The 20,559-nt window shown below is 35.6% G+C and overlaps 1 protein-coding gene across 22 annotated transcripts in view; it reads right to left on the reverse strand.

Moving 5' to 3' along the window:
• The window catches only part of KHDRBS2 (KH RNA binding domain containing, signal transduction associated 2), a 592,066-nt gene that overhangs the window by 570,511 nt on the left and 996 nt on the right, over window positions 1–20,559 (reverse strand). The window lies entirely within an intron of this gene.

Genomic DNA, 20,559 nt, shown 5'->3' on the forward strand with positions numbered 1-20,559 from the left:
CTGACTTAATATGACAACTTATTTGGGTATCCAGCAAAAGAAATGAAAAGATATTAACAATATATACTCTATAATCGCCTAAAATCAGGTAGTAAAAAATTCTGTGTATATGAGAAGTGATGGACTTATATCACTTTTTGAAAAACTATTAGCTGGAAACTTTACTACGTTTCCTTTATGTCCCATATTTTAATGCCAGTTTTTAAAATAAGAATTAACAGGGCAGCCCTGGTGGCGCAGTGGTTTAGCACCGCCTGCAGCCCGGGGTGTGATCCTGGAGACCCGGGATTGAGTCCCACATCGGGTTCCCTGCATGGAGCCTGCTTCTCTCTCTCTCTGCCTGTGTCTCTGCCTCTCTCTCTCTCTCTCTCTCTTTCTCTCTCTGAATAAATGAAAAGAAAGAAAGTTTTGGGGACCTGCTCTCTTGGAAGCGGCAGTCATACCAAAATGCTCATTACTCTTTCTAACATCAGATACTCAAGATCCAAAGAAATATATCAGTATTTCTTTGACTCTATGAACTATAATATAGTTGTTTTATTCATTTCAGAAGAAAGACAGTTTATTTGTTCACATAGTGATTCTCAAATTTAACTTTTGGCTTTTTGAAGCTACTTTTAAGGCGCTGACACTACAAGAGATCACAGGTTGGCTGTTCTCTTTTCCTTTACTATAGTCTTCATCCTTTCATATCCTACAGACTTTTTTGCAAGAACCCACACAGAACTGTTCACAGTTTCAGGCTATCTGATTCTCATTGTGAAATATGATAGTGGATTGGCTTTGCAATTACTGAGATAATTACAGTACAAGTTATAACCACATAATTCCAACTTCACTGATTGGTCATCTTCTCCCCCTACCTTTTTAAATCTACATTCTTCGTTCATTATTTCCTTTATCATCCTATTTACTAAGCCTATCTTTTTCCTATTCCTTTTTAGAAAAATTGAATCTCTAAGTTGAAAAGGTGCTCAAAGGTTAAGTGGCATCCAAGTTTGTACTGTCTTTCCAGAAATCCCACAAACATAATTTCTCATGACCACTCCTACCCATTAATCAGACCAACAATTTCAACTACCTAAATGAAAATAAACTCTAAACATAACAGATCCAGTGGAATAATAACAGGAAATGTGGACTTTTGCTAATCTTGGTAAACAGAGGGATTTTGTTTTCTATGAGCTGGGGTTCACAAACAACAGAGAATGAAGAACAAGTAAGCCAAAAGTTTTACCTGAAACAGTGTTAAGTAAACTAAGAGAGGCAACACATCCCTGAAAGTGTCTGTGGTAAAATATATACTAAAACATTATTGAGACAGAAAATGAACTTAATTGATCTTGCCCATACAATAAGCCATTAAATGATGTGATGTGAGGTAAGGATAAAACAAACCACTGAAAAAGCTGTCCCCTGAATGCCACCCTAGCTGAACAAGCAGCTGTCTCCTACTTAGAGGCCATTTGAAGCTTCCACCTTGATGGGTAGGACTACTATAATGTGTGTGCCTATGTGGTGGTGCACATGTGTGTATATGTATACCTCCCCTAATGCCATCTGTATGTCCACATACACATGTTTATGTGTGTGCATTTTTGTGTGTGTGTGCATTTTTGAGACATATCATTAGTACTTAAATTAAATAGACTCCTCTAGATTTAATGCATAAAAAAGGATCCAAAAGTACGGGATTTTTTTTCTAATAGAAAGTTAATTGAGGAGAGATTGAGAAAATGAATTAGCTAAATGTTATATTTTCAATTACATTGAGTTTAACCAACCTGAAAGTCTATAAATATTACAATAGTCAAATAAGAGACCTTCTGACTGTTTCACAAAAATTCTTTTCTTATTTTCTTTCTCAATTAGGAGTATCTTCTATTCACATGTTCACTGCAGGCTTTCGACTTCCAGCAGCAAATGGAAAGGCAAAGCAAGGGAATGGGCCTTTTGAAACCAAAAGAAAGGACTGTCACTCCCAAACTACCAGCTCTTTCCCTTTTGAATTCAAACATACTATTTGAAGTAATTTATTTAGCTTTTTCTAAAGGTACCTTGTGTAACCTTGCAAGTGGTGATTTGTAATGTGGCAGGCTGTTATCAGGCAGCTACAATATTTTGCCTCAGTTCAATAAAGAGTAGCATTATTCTAAAGTTCATTCATATAGAAACATTTCAGAGGAGGTGCTCTCCAAAATTCGTTCACATTTATCAATTTGTTGTTTTCAGGGGCAGGAGGAGGTTGGGTAGACAAACCATCTTCCTCCTTATTTAGTGGACTCTTCTAACTCACAATGGATTCCTCCATGTTTTGTCTGTCTTATACAGATAAAAAAATGGATTAAATAACAATCCATTGCATGTATCATGCAGTATCCGATGTATGACAGTGTCTGTGCTTGCCTAGTTTCCCACATTCTTTCAACTTCAAGGCACACCTGCTGAACTTCCAACAGCCAGGGCCTATACATTTCCTGCCTAAGGGCTGTCACTGGCTGTCAGAGCCTACTTTTTGACCCCAAGTGACAAGCATGACATGTCAAGAAAGTAATGCTCCCTAAGAGCTGCTTTCAACCAATAGCTAATAGGATTTGGTGTAAATACTCTAGATCCCTCATCCCTCAGTGCAGATATGTTTTACACTGGCTCCCAAAATTTCCTGGTCTGATTAAGCATCAGTTACCTCAAGCAGTAATCTGCTTTAAAAAAAAATTTTTTTGGCTACCTTTCCTTCATGTCTAACTTCCCCATTTCTTGAGATCCTCTCCAAGATAAATTTCCTGAACTCCAATATTTATTTCAAGGTCTATTTCTGAAGAAAATTATAAGACATTATGCACACAACTATTGTTAGGTAATTTTGGACTTAACTTCACCCAAAAAAGAATATAGAGCAAATCTGAAATAAAAACTTACCTAGCATACCATCAACAGTGAAGATGTCAAGAGAGAATAAGAGAAACAAATAACTGTATTCTTGGCTTTTTATTTCCATTTCTTAGGATTAATAGGGTTTAAAAAAGAAACATTTTAAATAATGGTGTATATTACATAAGCATTTTTAACTTACATACAATTATAAGTAGACTCACCAGCATCCAAACAAACAAAGAAAAATGCTAACTCTTTAAGGACAAAGTTGTTTCAGCATTTTAGTCCATTTCAGTGCTGGCAATGATCTAGTAAAAATAAGTTCCTACATTCAAATCCTTATCTCAGGGTCTGCTTTTATGGGCACCCAAACTAAAACATCACAAAAGAGCTATTATCCTGGGTCCAGTTCTGTTTTCTCTTAGTCAAAGTTATTTTAGTTGCAATAGGAGCTATCCTAAATAATTAACAGAAAAGTGACTATCTTGGGAAAATTCTGGGGTTTCTCAAGGAACCAATGTCAGCTGGACCCCCTGACTTTCTCAGAAAGGAAATTCAGGAACTTATCTCTCATATCAGCCTCACTCGATGTAACTGTTTTGTTCTGTCTGAAGTTTAGACCTACAACTCCAGAGTTCACATTTCCTCTGTACTAGGAACCAGTCCAAACCTGTTGGCTTCTTCCCAATTTTAATGCCAATTTCTCACCAGAAAGAGTTAGGTAGCCTCTCCTATCCATTTGGTTGCAGTCAGGTGAACAAGAACTGTAACACAGAGCTCTGAGAAGGGGATTGGGCTTTTAAGAGAACAGGGATCAAAACAAACTTAGAGAAGCTTCCAAAACATCCATACAATATCAAACTGAAAGCAAACTGACCTAAGAAAGTTGTACTTATTTTTTCATTTCTAACTGGGAATGATCAAATGAGCTACTAATGCCAAACATTAGATGCACCAGAGACTTTATTCTCCCCTGTTCACCCAATGTGAATTTTAAACTAATGTTGTAAACATTTGCCACATATATAAAAAGTTTATTTCATAGATTTAAATATCTCTATGGACTACTCTCTAATATAAATACATTCTAAAAAAAATACATTCTAACATATTGTTCAGATAATTTCAAAAGCCATTTTCCTTTATGGTAAGAGGAATTACTGTCCAACACTATGAAACTTTTAAAATACAAGATAAAATGAATATTCATAAGTCATCTAATCAAAAGCTCCATTTCCAAGGAATATCAATATATATCCTTTGAGGAAAACAAACTAGTTTTTATTTTCTTTTTCTCATAACTTTCTATAGGAGGTTCTAAATAACCCCATGGGAACACATTTCAGTACTTCACAGTGCTATATCTCTTGATGGCATCAAAATCCATTTTTATTCCTGTCCAAATGCAAATAGAAATTGTCCACTGCATACCTAAACCCCCAGACATGATCATTTTCCTTCAGGGAGTTGCCTTCCTGCCTGTATAAACACACTCCCCCAAGAATTACCTTGTCAGATGCCAGCACTGATATACTCTGTCAATCTGAATCATTCTTAAATCTTCTTTTTGGTTATTAGTGTTGACATGATGAGTACCTCATGTTTACTAAATGATAGTGGTTTGGTACCTATGCTTTAGGGATTAATGTAAAGTCACCAGTTACTTATGCCCTTGGGCAATTTCAAAAACTTTATGTCACATTTCAGAGTGATATCAATCCTGGCAGTTAATATGTCATTGAAGATCAAGAGATAATAAATGGGCTATCCCTGTGGATGTAGATATTGGTTTCTTTTGTTTATCTACAGGTATATCTTTTTTACCCAGAGTAAGGTTGTCAATTCTGTACAATATATGGTTTCAGTATAATATGCTTTTTCTTGAAAAAAAAAAAAAACAGAAAAAGCATATAACCTATTATCTAAAACTATATGGACTTTTTTTAATGAAATGCTTAATGTGTACACTATTCTCTACTATCTTGTGAAACCAGAAACTACATTGCAACTCAGGACAATGCAATTGCTTGGGTTTTAATAGCTATCACTACTGTTCATGAGCAGCAAACACCTCCCATCTTTATTAGTAGAATACTATACTTCTCAGATTAAGTAAACACCAAGGCCTCTAAGATGACTAGCTTGTCTTCCTCCCAGTTATAATAAGAAAAGTGTATTCATATTTTCTTCAAGGATTATATTCTAAATTCTGAGGAACAAGCAAAAATTTCATATAGTTACATATAACTTTAAAGCACATTATAAACACATTGTATGCTTAATAATTCTAAGGCAGTCATTATTTCTTTTTGTATTGGAGTAGACACATGGAGGGTCAATATTGTAAGGCAGTTCACATAACTTAAAACCCTATGATCTTTACTTTTCTATATGTCATGCATTTAAGCACTATACATTCATCCTGTTTACACTTTATCTTCAAACATTTAAACATGACAATGAGCAAAGGAAAATCTTTTCAGCAAATGATACTAAAGCATCTGGATATCCAAACTTAAAAAAAAAAAAAAAAAGGAAGCACTTTGTATCTTGACACCATATACAAAAATTACTTATACTTAAATTTTAAAACCATAAAGCCTATAGAAGAAAATATTGAGAAGATCTTTGGGACCTTGAGGTAGGCAAAGATTTCTTTGAGGAAACACAAACAACACTATGTATAAAGAAAAAATGATAAATAATAAATCAGACTTCAGGAAAAATTAGTAACTTTTGCCTTTCAGAAGACACTTAAGAAAATTAAAAAACTAAGCCACATATTGGGAGAAAATATTTGCAGTACATACATTTGACAAAGGATGCAAATCCATAACATGCAAGATAACTCCCACTATAATAAAAAGATAAATAATCCAAGTAAAATCTGTCAACATTCGAACCAATCATTTCAAATAAGAGATATACAAATGGCCAAAAAGTACATGAAAGCATGCTCAATATCATTAATCATCATGGAAACGCAAATGAAAACCACAGTAAGTTAGCACTTGAAACCACTCAAATAACTGTTAAAAAGACAAAATTTTAAATGTTAGCAAGGAAGTGGAACAACTAGAGTTTTCATACATCATTGGTGGAAGGTGAAATCGTACGATTACTTTAGAACACTATTTGGCAATGCCACATAATATAAGGCTATATATATATATATATATACATATATATATATATATACACACACACATATATTCTAAGACCCTGCAATTCTACTCCAAATAAAGAGAACATATAAATACTGCACAGAAACATCCATAGCAGCTTATTCATAATACAGTAACAGTGAAAACAACCCAAATGTCCATCCACAAGAGATTGGATAAACAAATTGTGACATTTTTATATAATGGAACACTACTCAACAAGAAAAAAAAGTTAATTATTGAGAAGTGCAACAACATGGATGACTTCAAAAATATTCCCAACTTAAGAAAAAAGTGTATGTAGTCTATTATTCCATTTATATAAAGTTGAAGAACAGTCAAAATAATCTATAAAACTATAAAACAGGATAGTGATTGACAAAGGAAATGAAGATTACTGGGAAGGGGAGGTAAGGAAAGTCTATGGGCTGATGGAAATGTTCTCCATTATGCCAAGTACTGCTTAACCAAGATTATACAATTATCATAAGTCATCAAATTATGTACCTAAAAACTGCATTTCACTGTTCATAAAATTTGCCTCCATTTTTTTAAACTAAGCAAAGCAGGCAAAGTGGAGTAAAGAAAAGAATCTTTATTGATTTCTGCCATTGGATAAATACTGCACATACTCCTGCATAGGATTCATGAGATGACTGGCTGATCTATGATATAGTCGACAAAAGCGTGCCTATTTGACAGATGAGGAAATACAGGTTCAAAGTGATTTAGAAATTTGCCCACGGTCACAAACCAACCAAGTAGCAGATCTGAGAACTCAAACACTAGTATTTTTCCTTCATCTGATGTGTTCTTTTTACTATAATAGTGGCCCTCAAATATGTTTTACCACATTCCAGGGTAAGAAATACCATATAAACACACACACAATAAATGTTTCAAAAGGAATGTTTAATCTTTTAATATATAATTAAAATTTTGCATAAGTACATGCTTTCTTTTAGGTCCAACATATTCAATATTTCCTCCGGTCCTGACAAATCCATGTATTTTTTCACATTATAATGTCACTCAGTATGGAGAAATGCTCACAGTTAAAGCTTTAAGAACCTAAGAGTACAGTAGATTTGGCACCCATCTCACGTTCTCCATGCATCATAGCTTCACCGATCAGAACAAAAGTGGTAAATTTCTGTATTGATGGTAGATTCACAAATTCAAGGGGAAAGTATATCAAGAAAGTGGCAATGATCAACAAAGTTGTATATGCTAACAAGTCAATAAGAACTGTCAAAGAAAAAAAAGTAAGTGTATGCAACGATTTGGGATAAGGAAAGACTCCAGTCCAAAGACACTCTTAGAAAGGAGTAGGGATTCATTTGTCAATTTTATGATGAGATGTAGTTTTTTTTTTTTAAAGCCTTTATTTATTTATTCATGTTACACAGAGAGAGAGAGAGAGAGAGAGAGAGGGGCAGAGACACAGGCAGAGAGAGAAGCAGGTTCCATGCCGGGAGGCCGACGTGAGACTCGATCCCAGGACTCCAGGATCACGCCCTGGGCCAAAGGCAGGTGCTGAACCGCTGAGCCACCCAGGAATCCCCAGGATATGTGGTTTTGTATAAGCATGTTCCATGTAATGCTAAGAAAGGGATCAAGGTAGAAGCAGAGAGAATATAAAACAGAGAATGATACAGCAGTCTGTCATCTAAAGTGAGCAAAAGAAACAATAATGCTTGCCTGTCATTATCTTGTTAGTTTAGAACTAATAGTGTCTTTATTTTACACATGAGGAAAAGAGGCATACAGAGGTGAAAGTAACTCACCCCAAATAATACAGATATTTAATTATAAGAATAAAATTGGAACCAAGGGAGTCTAGTTCCAGCATCTATGCTGTTAAACACTATACTTAAAATGCCTCTATCCCCCATATATGTTGAATGATACAAAATTGCAGTTTTTAGGTTAAAATGATTAAATCCTTTTTATTTCATATAATTCAAAATTACTCCTAGCTCTCCTCCTGTATGAAGTTGAAGTTCTTCAAAGAATTTTCCAATATCATTCTCTAATGGTCTTACTATTCACTCTTCAACCTGAAGAAATTAGAGATTTTCTCCAATAACTCTCTCAATTTGTTTTTTGCCAAATACACTGGAAATGTATATAGCAGCAATGTCCACAATAGCCAAAACATGGAAAAAGCCCAGATGTCCATCGATAAAGAAGATGTGGAATGTGTGTGTATATATAATACATATATATGGAATTTTACTCAGCCATCAAAAAGAATGACATCTTTCCATTTACAATGACATGGATGGAACTAGAGGGTATTAATGTTAAGCCAAATAAGTCAGTCAGAGGAAGACAAATACCATATTACTACACTCATATGTGGAATTTAAGAAATAAAACAGAGGAACATAGGGGAAGGGAAGAAAAATAAAAAATAAGATAAAAACAGAGGGAGGCAGACCATAAGAGACGCTGAGGGTTGCTGGAGGGGAATTGGGTAGCGGGGAGGGGTAACTGGGTGATCGGCATTAAGGAGGGCACTTGATGTAAAGAGCACTGGGTATTTTTTTTAAAGATTTTATTTATTTATTCATGAGACACACACAGAGAAAGAGAGAGAGAGAGGCAGAGACACAGGTAGAGGGAGAAGCAAGCTCCATGCAGGGAGCCTGACGTGGGACTCGATCCCAGGACTCCAGGATCATGCCCTGGGCCAAAGGCAGGTGCTCAACCTCTGAGCCACCCAGGGATTCCCCAAACACTGGGTATTATATGAACTTGATGAATCACTAAATTCTACCCCTGAAACTAACAATACATTATATGTTAACTAACTTGAATTTAAATTAAAAAGAAGAAATGTTTGGGACAACTGGGTGGCTCAGGGTTTGGGCGGCTGCCTTAGCCTCAGGGCATGATCCCAGAGTTCCGGGATCTACCCTGGGGGGAGCCTGCTTCTCCCTCAGCCTGTGTCTCTGGCCTCTCTCTCTCTGTCTCGCATAAATACATCAATATCTAAAAGAAAAAAAAAAAGAAGAAGAAGAAGTGTTTAATTTTTGTTTTAATTGGCCTATCTGCAGCACTTGAAAATATTAACCAAATCCTTCATCATTCCGATACTCTATTTACCTGACACTAAACTTACTTGATCTTTCCTATCTTCATTCTAGGAAACTCCTTTTAGTCAACTTTGCAGACTACTTTTCTTCTGTCTCTCCTTAAATACTAACATTCCTCAAGGTTTTATCTTAAATCTCCTTCCTGTTGTACTCCATATGCTCTCCCCCTAGAGGAGATCTTTTACTCTCAAGGTCAATTATCACCCATATGCTACTGAAACTATGACAGATAGCAAAAATCTTTCTCCAGACCCAACTCTTCAAGTGTGTTTTCATGTATATGTATGTATATCCAACTGAACTCAGCATTAACTTCCTTTTAATTCCTATCTTAGTAACTGATACCACTTTTAAACCATTACCATTACCAAGGAACAACCTAGACAACAGCCTTGACACTCTTTATTTTTCATACCCTTTATCCAACCCTTTATATTTTACTTGCTAAATTTCTATTAGTTCTGTCCACTTCTTCACATCTGTACTCTCATCTGAATTCAGTTCACCATACATTCTCTCCTGGATTGCTGCTCTAGCTATCTGATGGCCTGTCCACATCCTATATCTATTGATTCCATTCTCCAATACCGCAGGCACATTAGGCTTTAAATGAAACTCTGATATCACACCTGGCCTTTTCAAAACTTTTAAACAATTTATTATTGCTTTTGGCATAAATTCAAACTTAGTATAGTAGTTTACAAGATATGTGCACTAAGCCTCTTACCATTCTCTTTAGACCCATTTTTTTCTTGATGCTTTATCTTCTACTATATTTTCCAAACACAGTTAATCTTTTGGATCTCTGGACCCAATTCCAAAGTTGGGGGGTAGGGGGAATTCCTTCTCATGCAGCATAAGCAATTCTGACACTATAACCAGAGGTAATATCAGATTCCACAGGTTAGGGGTTCAATCCTACAAGACTGTCCCCTTCCCACTTCAGACAACCATTGTAAACTCAGGTTGTTACCTGTACTTCTGACTGACCAGTTATAGATTGAGGATTCCAGTCATCCCTTCCTTGTACTTCAGATGTCAATCACAAATCTAGGTTGTTATCTGCACTTCAAACCAACCAGCTGTAACCAGAAGTTCTCATAGCCTCCTCAAGTTTGATTAATTCTCTAGAGCAATTCACAGAACTCACAAAAACATAGTTATTAGATTACCAGTTCATTACAAAGGAACAGCCAAATGGAAGAGATGCATAGGGCAAGGTATGGGGAAAGGGCACGGAGCTTCTGTGTTCCCCGCTTTGAGCTCAATGCTCTTTCCAAGTTTCCACGAGTTCACCAGCCAGGAAGATCTCTGACCCAGTCCCTTAGTAGAAGCTTCATTATATGCTTAAATCATTAGCCACTGGCAATTGATTGCACTTTCCCTCTTTTTCCTTTCTAGAAGGTGAGTGGGGGGTGGAACTGAAAATTATAATCCTCTAATCACAGGGTTGGTTCTCCTGATAATCAGCCCCTATCCTTAGGTGGGTTTGAAAAGTCACTTCATTAACACAACAAAAGGCATCATTAGGGCTGTACTCATGAAATTCCAAAAGGTTTAGGAGCTTTTACCAGAAAAAAGAAGACCAAATACATATTTCTTATTATAAATCAAGGTATCACCCTTATCTTATACCTATTCAAATAAATGTTCTCTTTCTTTTCAGGCTTTGGAAATGTTTGCTGTATCCATGCATACTTCTAGATCTTTCTTCACTGAATCTTGGTCATATGCCATTTATTCGTTAGACCTCAACTAATATGCCCCTTTCCTACTGAAGACTTACATGACTTTTATAGACTCTTTTAGGTGCCCTACCCAGCACTCCTAAAGCACTGTCTATTTACTTTATTGCTGCATTTTGCAGATCCTATAATTATTTATTCAATTGCCTATAATTCTTATTCCTGCCTCAACCTAGATGTCTCAGTTGGTAATATAGAGCACAGATAATAAAAGACAACTGAAGCAAATCTGTACTGTTTTTCATTGATTACCTATGTCTAGTACATGCTTATTACACATACATATTCATTTTACCCAAAGAGAAACCATTTGGCTTATTGCAACTTATTCCAAACATTTGCCACTTCCATCTAATTCCATTAAGTGGCTTTTAATTATCATAATGCTTAATTCTACTAGATTTTCCTTATGTGGATATTATACAATTTCCAATCTTTCCCTAATTTCAGAATACTAGCTTAATGCACAGCCATCTATCATTCTAAAGTCCATTCCAAAACAATATCATATAATAAAATGCCATCTGTCTCAGCACAGCAAATGTTCTTTCATCTTCACAGAATTCCTTAAAGGCCCCCCACATCCACCAGACTGTGAATGGATAAAAAGGCACCTTCTAGTTTTTTCCTTCAAAAAAGAAAAACTTAGACTATCTGGAGACATGGACGGTACTTAATTCAACACTTGTTTAAATTTTCCACTTAAGTAATATTTACAAGCCTAAAAACACATAAGAAATGTATTCTATCATTTTTTTCAAGATTTTATTTATTTATTCATGAGAGACATAGAGAAGCAGAGACATAGGCAGAAGGGAAAGCAAGGCTCCCTGAGGGGTGTCCAAAGCAGGACTCAATCCCAGGACCTGGGGATCATGACTTGAGCCAAAAGCAAATGCTCAACCACTGAGCCACGCAGGTGCCCAAAAATGTATTCTATTATGTATTCATTCATCTACTGTTTGCATTTTATAGTCTTCTTCTATACAATGAGTGTATTGCTGCATGTAAATAAAATTTCTAATCAATCAAATTCCTTAAATTTCCTAGAGAAAATTATCTTGAGGGAAATAATAAATTCTATAGTAACAGGTATTTAACTCCTCTAAAAGTTATTCAAACCATGTTCTTGGTATTCCCTTGAACAAGTAATATTCTTCAATATTGTTTAATGCTTTAATGTTTGATGGTTGCTTTTTCACACTTTGATATTATAATTGAACATTTATATAACCTCTGACTTACCACTTAAAAAAAAAACAAATTGAGTATGCCACCCTCTAATCAGCCTCTTTATCTTTCCCTATAACATAAGTGCAGTATTACCTGCCTTTGGATTATAATCAAGGACCTGTGCTAGGGTGTAAGTTCAATAAAAGTAGCTATTCTTTAGTCATCTCTCTCTTCTCAAATTAACAAATTTCTTCTCCTTCAGCCTCTTTATTCAGTTTCTGTTACAGACTCCTTCTGAGTTGTAGCTAGGGCCCATAAATTTCTGACATACAATTCTATAAACCTGTTAAAACTATCTAAAACTCTAGAGAAAACACATTCATTCTGCTTCTCTGCTAAAAGAGTAAAATCTAATCTTTAATATTTTAAAGGAAATAGGTATCAATTGTGCCATTTCTGATAACAGTTGTAATAATACCAACCAATCTGTTTCCAGGTTATTAAATCCTAAAACCTCGGAACCTATAGATAACATTTTAATCAAACAATGTTGCTGAGTTATCTGTTTCTGACCACATGTGAAATGTGCTCACTTCCAAATTTTAAACAAAACCAACACTGCCTAAAGACACCAAGAGAGGACCTATAGTTGTTCTTCCTCCCTAGAAGAATTTGGCGAATGTAAGCAGTTCTCTAAAAAACACAGAAAGAAAAATGTCTCAGCAAATCACATGAAGTTCTCCAATCACTTTTTGGATTCAAAAAGAAAAGGAAAAAAGAGGGGAAAATGTTCTCCTGTTCTTGCTACCTCATCACCAAACTCCCTCAGAAACCAGAGTCAGTATAATACTTTTGGAAAATTTAGGCTACCTCAACAATCTTTGACCCAATTCTGCACTTAGGAAAATTTCCCCATTTTTTAAATTTACTAACCTTTTATATACTATATTTATTTAACAATATTGTGAAATAGTGCAGCCAATACTTGCATTCAGGAACCTATTGCAGAATTAATGGCAACAACCATGCTGATCTCCTAGGCATACTTTGCATATTAACATCTGCCCTTTCTTCAAAGCCTGGCTAAAGTTGTATCTCTTTCACAAGAGGCAGTATGTGTAATGATTGCATGTGATCTCTGGGCAAGACAGCCTGGGGTTCAGATTTACAATTTATTTGCTGTGTGACTTGAGATAAATTGACTTCTCTAATTCTTAATTTTTCTCATTTGTAAGACAAGGATGATGGTAATAACTATCACATACGAATGGTGGATGGATTAATTGTGGTAACGCATGCAAAACACCTAGTATAGGGTCTGACAAAGGAGTAATCTCCCAATAAATGTTGACAGTAATGACGATGATGATGAAGAATATATGATAACCAACAAGAGTCAGGAATCCCCATATCACTGGTCTGTAAAATCTAACAGATCTTCCCATGCACTGTTATTTATATCTTATGCATATGTTGAATCTCCCACAGATTATTTAAAAACCAATATATTAAACATCTAATATCTCTTCAAATACCAATAGCATATATGGCAAGCAAATGGTACAACACATATTGGATGGCATGTGTGATTATATGGCCAATCATCCCGTCAGCTATAGCTAAACTACAAGGGTATCTATAGTAAATGGCCTAAAAATTGGTCATTCTGGTGTTCTCAAGTGTTTATTATATCTCTCTACTGAAAAATCCTTTTGGAAGTAAAGTTCAAAAATCAAAGGTAAGCAATGGAAGATACGCTACAAAAGACTTTTTCCCAAAATAGTTAATAATGACGGAGCAACAGGATGCTTGGCTATTATTTCTCAAATTTTTAACAAATAAAACATGCAATCATGTTTATTAACAAACCACACAATATTGAGAAAATGATGAAGTCACATAGCACAGTTATTTGCTAACAATTTGGGAGATCAGTTATCAACCAGTATTCTATTATTTTTATTTTTATTTATTTTTTTATTATTTTTAATAAATCTATTTCCATGTCATTCTTATTTTATTGAAATTAACCATTTTTGTGAGGAAAAGGATCATATTTCAATCTCTTAATATATTAAATCTTTTACTGCTTATAGCTTTAAGAAACAAACCAGTATCATTATATAATTCCAATTAAAACACATTTCTTATATATATTCAGATAAAAAAAGGAGATCAAATCAGGTGTTCATACAAATAAGAGCACAAGAAAAGTGGAAAGTACTATACAGTTATTTACAAGGGCTTCTAAAAACCTCTAAAACTTCTTTCCCTTCTACAGCTGCTAAGGGAACAAAGGCATTCAATCTAGATTGTATACTTTTTTTTTTAATTCTTATTTATTTATGATAGTCACAGAGAGAGAAAGAGAGAGAGGCAGAGACATAGGCAGAGGGAGAAGCAGGCTCCATGCACCAGAGAAGCAGGCTCCATGCACCGGGAGCCCGATGTGGGATTCCATCCTGGGTCTCCAGGATCGCGCCCTGGGCCAAAGGCAGGCGCCAAACCGCTGCGCCACCCAGGGATCCCTAGATTGTATACTTAAACAGAAACTAAGACCAGTCAGACCTCACTTCATCCCCAGTTTCATTTACCCTGTCACAAAGTATCTTTGAAATAAGATAAAGAAAAATATTGTGCCCATAATCCAGATGGGTTTATCCAGATCATGCTCATTTGTATACATTAAGTTAATAAGATAGGAATGTACAATGCTTAACAGGCATTCACAAGAAAATTTTATTTATTTTTTTTTAGAATTTATTTATTCATTTTAGAGAGAGAGTATGGGGAGGAGAGGAAGGGACAGAGGGAAGGAGACTCTGCACTGAGCTTAGAACCCAATGCAGGCTTGATCTCATGACCCTGAGATCACAACCTGAGCCGAGACCAAGAGTCGAACACATTTAATTGACTGTCCCAACTAGGTGTCCCTCACAAGAAAATTCTATGAAAAAAAAATTAAAATACACAGATAAGTACGGGCTGAATATTATATATAAAATAAACACAGAAGACCATGAAAGTGAGCCCAGGCATATGCTTCTACCTACGGGAACCAGGGAAAGAGGCTACTTGATAACGCCTGTCTTGTGGACACAAGTGTAATACACCAGGACCCTGGAATCAAGCACAGATGGCCAAAAGAGCACACAGTCTCAAAAATTTTGAGCCTTCCCTTGTGAAGAGTTTTCAGGGCTCTAGTACCTCTCCAGCCCCATCGTCCCTAGGCTCAAAAAAGACAAGGCAGATGTGGGATTGATCCCCTGCTTTCTTGCTGGGCTGCTCCTCTGAGAATAAACTTTCTCTGCTTTAAACCCAGTGACTTAGAGATTGGCTTAACTGTGCATCAGACATACCAATCTGACTTCCAGGTTCATAACAAAGGAAGAAGAAATAAAGGTGGCAGGCTAGGTACCACAGACTCAGGAATAAGATAGGAGTAGTTTCTGTAGTTATTTTTGTGCCTCAGCTACACGGAAGTGGGTACTAGAAAAGCTGGCCAACCAGAAAAGAGAAGCAGACAAAAAGAAAAAAAAAAGAAAAAGTCCTCAAGAAAAGCCTGCTAGCCAAAGGACTAGAAAGAGCAACCCAGCAAGACAGAAAACTTTAAGACAAACATCCTTCTCTCCAGCCAAATAATACTGAAAGAAAGAGAAAAAAAAAAAAGAAAAAAAAAAAAAGGCAGTGTCTCAAGCTCACCTCTGTCAAGAACAGTTAAATAGGGAGCCTAGACTTCCAACCTCACCCAGCTGTTAAGAGTTATGTTTTCCCCCTCCGGCTAGAATCAGAAAAGACTAGATGAGGAACAGGGACTTCATTTCCACCCACAGTAAGGAAGGGTCCTGCAGTGGCACAGGAGGCCACAGGGACATCCTGGACTTCCACCTTACGAACAGCACCAAGACATCCTTCTCCTTCCAACCGAAGGTGATGTCAGAGGTCTCATTCTGCCGGAATTTTCATCATGCTCAGCAGGAACGAAGCCTCCCCACCCGTACTAGTGTCACTGGAGCCCACTTAGGAAGCAGTAACAAGTCACCTTCCCTCTCCTGGCCAAAATGGATATCAATGGATGCCAAGTGGGGAACGTGGACTTTCACCTCTACCTGCAGGTATCAAGGTAGTGGCACCTTTCCATCTGCTGGCATGCTGTTAGAGGAGGCCTGCCAAAAGAGAGTATCACTAAAAAGTGTGACAGGGTCAGACTTTGATTTTGAGTGAATCACTCCGGCAGCATATTTGGGGAGGGGAGAAGATGGATACTGTACAGTTAGGGTAAGAAACAAAGAAGAGTAAAACCAAGAAAATGGTATGGTAGTGCCTGGAAGCCAAAGGAAAAGCCAAGAAACTAGAAAAAGACTAACAGTGGAAACTGCAGCCAAGAGACCTGATGACAGGTCAGAAAAATTTTATTTGATTTGGCAATTAGGAGATGATTCTGTCTCCAGGTCACTGGTTTTAGGACAACGATGAGGACAGAAGCCAGAATGAAGAGTTTTGAAGAGGTAAACTGAGAAAGTGAGGCAGCTAGTAAAGACCACGATAATCGGAAACTTGAAGGAAACAAAGGAGTATCCAGAGAGATTATTTTGGTTACTTTTGGCGAGTGAAAAAAATACTTTATTTTTTATGTTATTCAGACTGGATCAATTACAGGTGGCTACAACAAAAGAGCAGATAGGGAGGAAGAATGGAGATGCTGATGAAAGGACAGAACTACAGAGGACATGCTGAGCATGAGGATTAAGGATACTGGTATTCAAATCAGCCTAAAACAAAAAAGAAGCATTTCACCTTCTGGGAATGAAGGACAGTAAGGAGGATTATAGAGGTATTTAGGTGATGAGAGGTTGAAAAACATCAGAAGAGATATATCCATTTCCTACTAAAGCAGAGGATGAAATCAGCTTCCAAGAGTAAAAGGCTGTGGGTTTATAAGGAAGCCTGAGGAGGTCTGAAATTACCCTGGAAAGACATGGGACAAGAGTTAATTAAGCCCAAGTAAAACACTGAAAGTGACCATTGTCTAAGGGAACATATTTCTAAAAACTGACTGGAACAATTTTTCATAAGATAATTTATTTCATAATTTGGTCTATAAATTCAAATTTCACTCAACAAAGATTCAAAGAATGAAGGCAGTGTTTATTTTCTTACAAAGCCATGCTTCAAGTTGAGGTCAAATCCACAATGCCATTAAAATGTTAAGGAAAATATTAAAAGCACCATCTTATATTTGTGTGATTTCTGTTTATATTTGCTTAAAAAATTTATTTGTACAAAATACTGTTTATATTATCACAGATTTTTTTAAGCTTAAAAGAACCACAGGTGGTATATATATATATACCTCTTTTTTCCTCTTTTACAGATGAAGAAACTGAGACCCAGAGAGAAGATAAATGACATATCCCATATTTCGCAGTAGACAGAAGTGTTAACATTCTGTCCTAAGTGTTTTGTTTGCTATGGCAGAGTTTTTCCACTGTATCATAAATGTGTCTTAATTCAAAATCAAAAATATCTTGAAATTCTTTGTTTTACCAATTTTTATCTTTTATTTAAGAAACAAACCAGATTATCTCAGATGTACTAGGAGAAAAAAGGGGTTACATTAATCAAAAGGAAAGTCACACAAACACTATTTTTTCACGAGAAGCTAGTTTTAGACATTATACCAATACCCTTCCTTAATATAAGAACTCTCTATACTTTGTGGAAAATATTTTGAGGAATACAACCTAATTAAATAATAATCCTTACTGACAATCTACATGTAGTTAGGTTGCTGCAAGTCAGCATTTGTGATAAATATGTATTATTGCCTGTTTCTTTCATGGTCTTAAAAGATCATTTGTATCGGCAAACATGAAGACCAATCCTAGATGGAAGGCGATGCTTTCCACCCCAATTTTAAAATAGCATCTTTAAAAAGACATTTGAACTCTAGGGATATTTGGCAATATCTGACTCCCTCATTTGATTAGTCAACCAAAACAGTGCTGAATCTACCAATATTTGTGAAGAATTCCAGTTAGAAAATCTTGCAAACTAGAGAACTTTTTAATTCTAATTAAGTCTGGGACTACAAAGAAACCCATACATCATCTAGTCCAATTTCTTAATTTCAGAGACAAGGAAATGGGGCCTGGGGGAAGGGAAGTTTATCAACATTCTGTTTAGGCAAAAGTGGAATTAAAATCCAGGTATCTGGATTCACAGTTTAGTGCACTTCCCAGAAGTAGCATAGATATAAATAACCTCATCTAATTTCATCTGGCAAGCAAATTCAGAGGCTGAGAGGAACTTTAAGGATCATGCTGAGTTTGCTGTTTTATCATATTCAAAAGCACCTTCCATAACAAATGGATAATTAAACAATATTATAATCACAGGAGGAAAATTATTTTAATTAATCAAATATAAGCACTCTTCAAACCATATTATTCAAGATCTCTTCTAAGTAAGAATCAAATACATAAAATGTATGGGCTTTTCCATTAGCTTTCACAGAATCATACCAACGGAAAACACCTAGCAGAAACAAGTGAAATAAAACAAATTACAATGAAAATAACAAAATAATCAACACACTGCTACTTTTAGCCCTGTGGCCTTACTAGGTAGTTGCAATTGAGCACTGATTTGCATTTATTGCCAATCAAAAATGCAAAATAAATCACTATGAAACCTCATTGGTTTACATCACTGACCTTATATACATTAGCTTCCAGAAAATCATTCTGAAGAAGTGAATCATCTGGATCATTTTTATTGCTCACTCAGTCTTGAGACTGTCTGCACAGTACTGACTGAAATGTACTTCAGTGTGCACCTTCTCTCCAAATGAATATCTATGTCAGGTTTATTTATAGCCACTGCCTTCAATCAGTGCATTTCCAGGTAAGAGAAATAAAATCATTTCAACATATTCTCCTATAGAGATCTGAAACAAAATCTGGAAATCTTGGCAGATGGCTTTTGAAAAAAACACTGAAAGATCTATAAAGAAAAATGTACGTTAAGATTTATTAGAGATTCCAAAGGACACTCACCTTATACTCTTTAGTAGGTACACACAAAGAACTTCAGGTACAAATGAAGAATTAATGTAAACTTTATGTATCTTTATTGCATACATTTCTCTATATTCCAAGGTTATAATCATCACCTCCTCCATTCTCTTTTCCTCATTATGATTTCTCTGAAATTTGAACACCTCTTTGTTTCTTACTTAGATGGTTTTCTATTTAGGAGCTTTTTCCTCCTAATTCCTTACAAAAGCAGGGCATGCTTCCCCCTACTGGGAAAAAATTAAATTACAAGGTACATTCAAACATGTTCCTAAGTATCAAGAAATCAAGTTCCTGGGAAAGATAGAATGTTAAGGAATCAAGGGCACAGCCTTGTCTGACTGTTTCACCAGCTGCAGAAATACTTACGCACTCTACTAATAGTTTCTTATATGCATTTCTTTAGTGTGGAGGTTTTGAAACGTACACTAACTCCACTAGCTTCTCATCAATGACTAATGAATTAATCATTGAGCCTGCTGTCCCAAAGAGAACTCCCAATTAGCAGGTCAGAGAAAATGATCAATTCCTAACTTTTTTTTTTCACTTTAAAGACGTTATCAGCGTAATAAAGACACTTCTGGAAGATATATTGAAATAAATGATTGGAGAAGGCTTAATTGCATTTTTAATCATTTAGAACAATCTTAGGCGTTCATTAACTCATTAATTTCCAATATTCCTATTATTTATATGCAATTATCTTTATTTTGAATAAAGCAGAGGCAGAGTTTAATTTTTAAATTGACTTTTCAACTTAATTTGTATTGTTTTCATTCGGTAACCAAGAAAGCAGTAAGTATAATTGCTTTTTACCTTTCCAATTCCTCTAGAAAACCAACTCGTTCCTTGAAAAGCAGTTTAGCTGTTTCACACTTTCAAGATTTTGATTATAAATCTTTTAATTGTTTAGCATGCAAAAAGAAAAAATACCTTGCACTCCACTGCTGTCATAAATGCCGTATAAATAAAATATTTAATCAAACCAAATGTCTATTTGAATCATACATGGAGGTTTACAATTTTTCCTTCCATGTACAACTAGGTCTCAAAAAAGAGAACATTTCTTTTAACACAGAAGGGCCAACGCAGAGGAAGTTGTCACTTTTAGTTTTGCTATAGGTAAGTCCATAACAACCTAAGCTACAAAATTTGATGATGAAGCAATTTATTATTAATGAAGGACTCCTCAAAAAAAAATTGAAGTTGTTTTTAAAAAGGCATGTGTAGATTACTACAGATATTGTATCTTTAGCAGATAGATGGCATTATTTCAAGATGAATGGAGTAATTGGGCTAAAATTTCTGTCATACAGAAGTTTGTGTGTGTGTGTGTGTGTGTGTGTGTGTGTGTTTAAACGATCTTTCAAAGCAACCCAAAACACAAGATATACACATACACTCCTCCTCTGGGAATGAAATCTCC

This window comes from Canis lupus, chromosome 12 (assembly GCF_003254725.2).
Source record: "Canis lupus dingo isolate Sandy chromosome 12, ASM325472v2, whole genome shotgun sequence".
Lineage (NCBI taxonomy): Eukaryota > Metazoa > Chordata > Mammalia > Carnivora > Canidae > Canis > Canis lupus.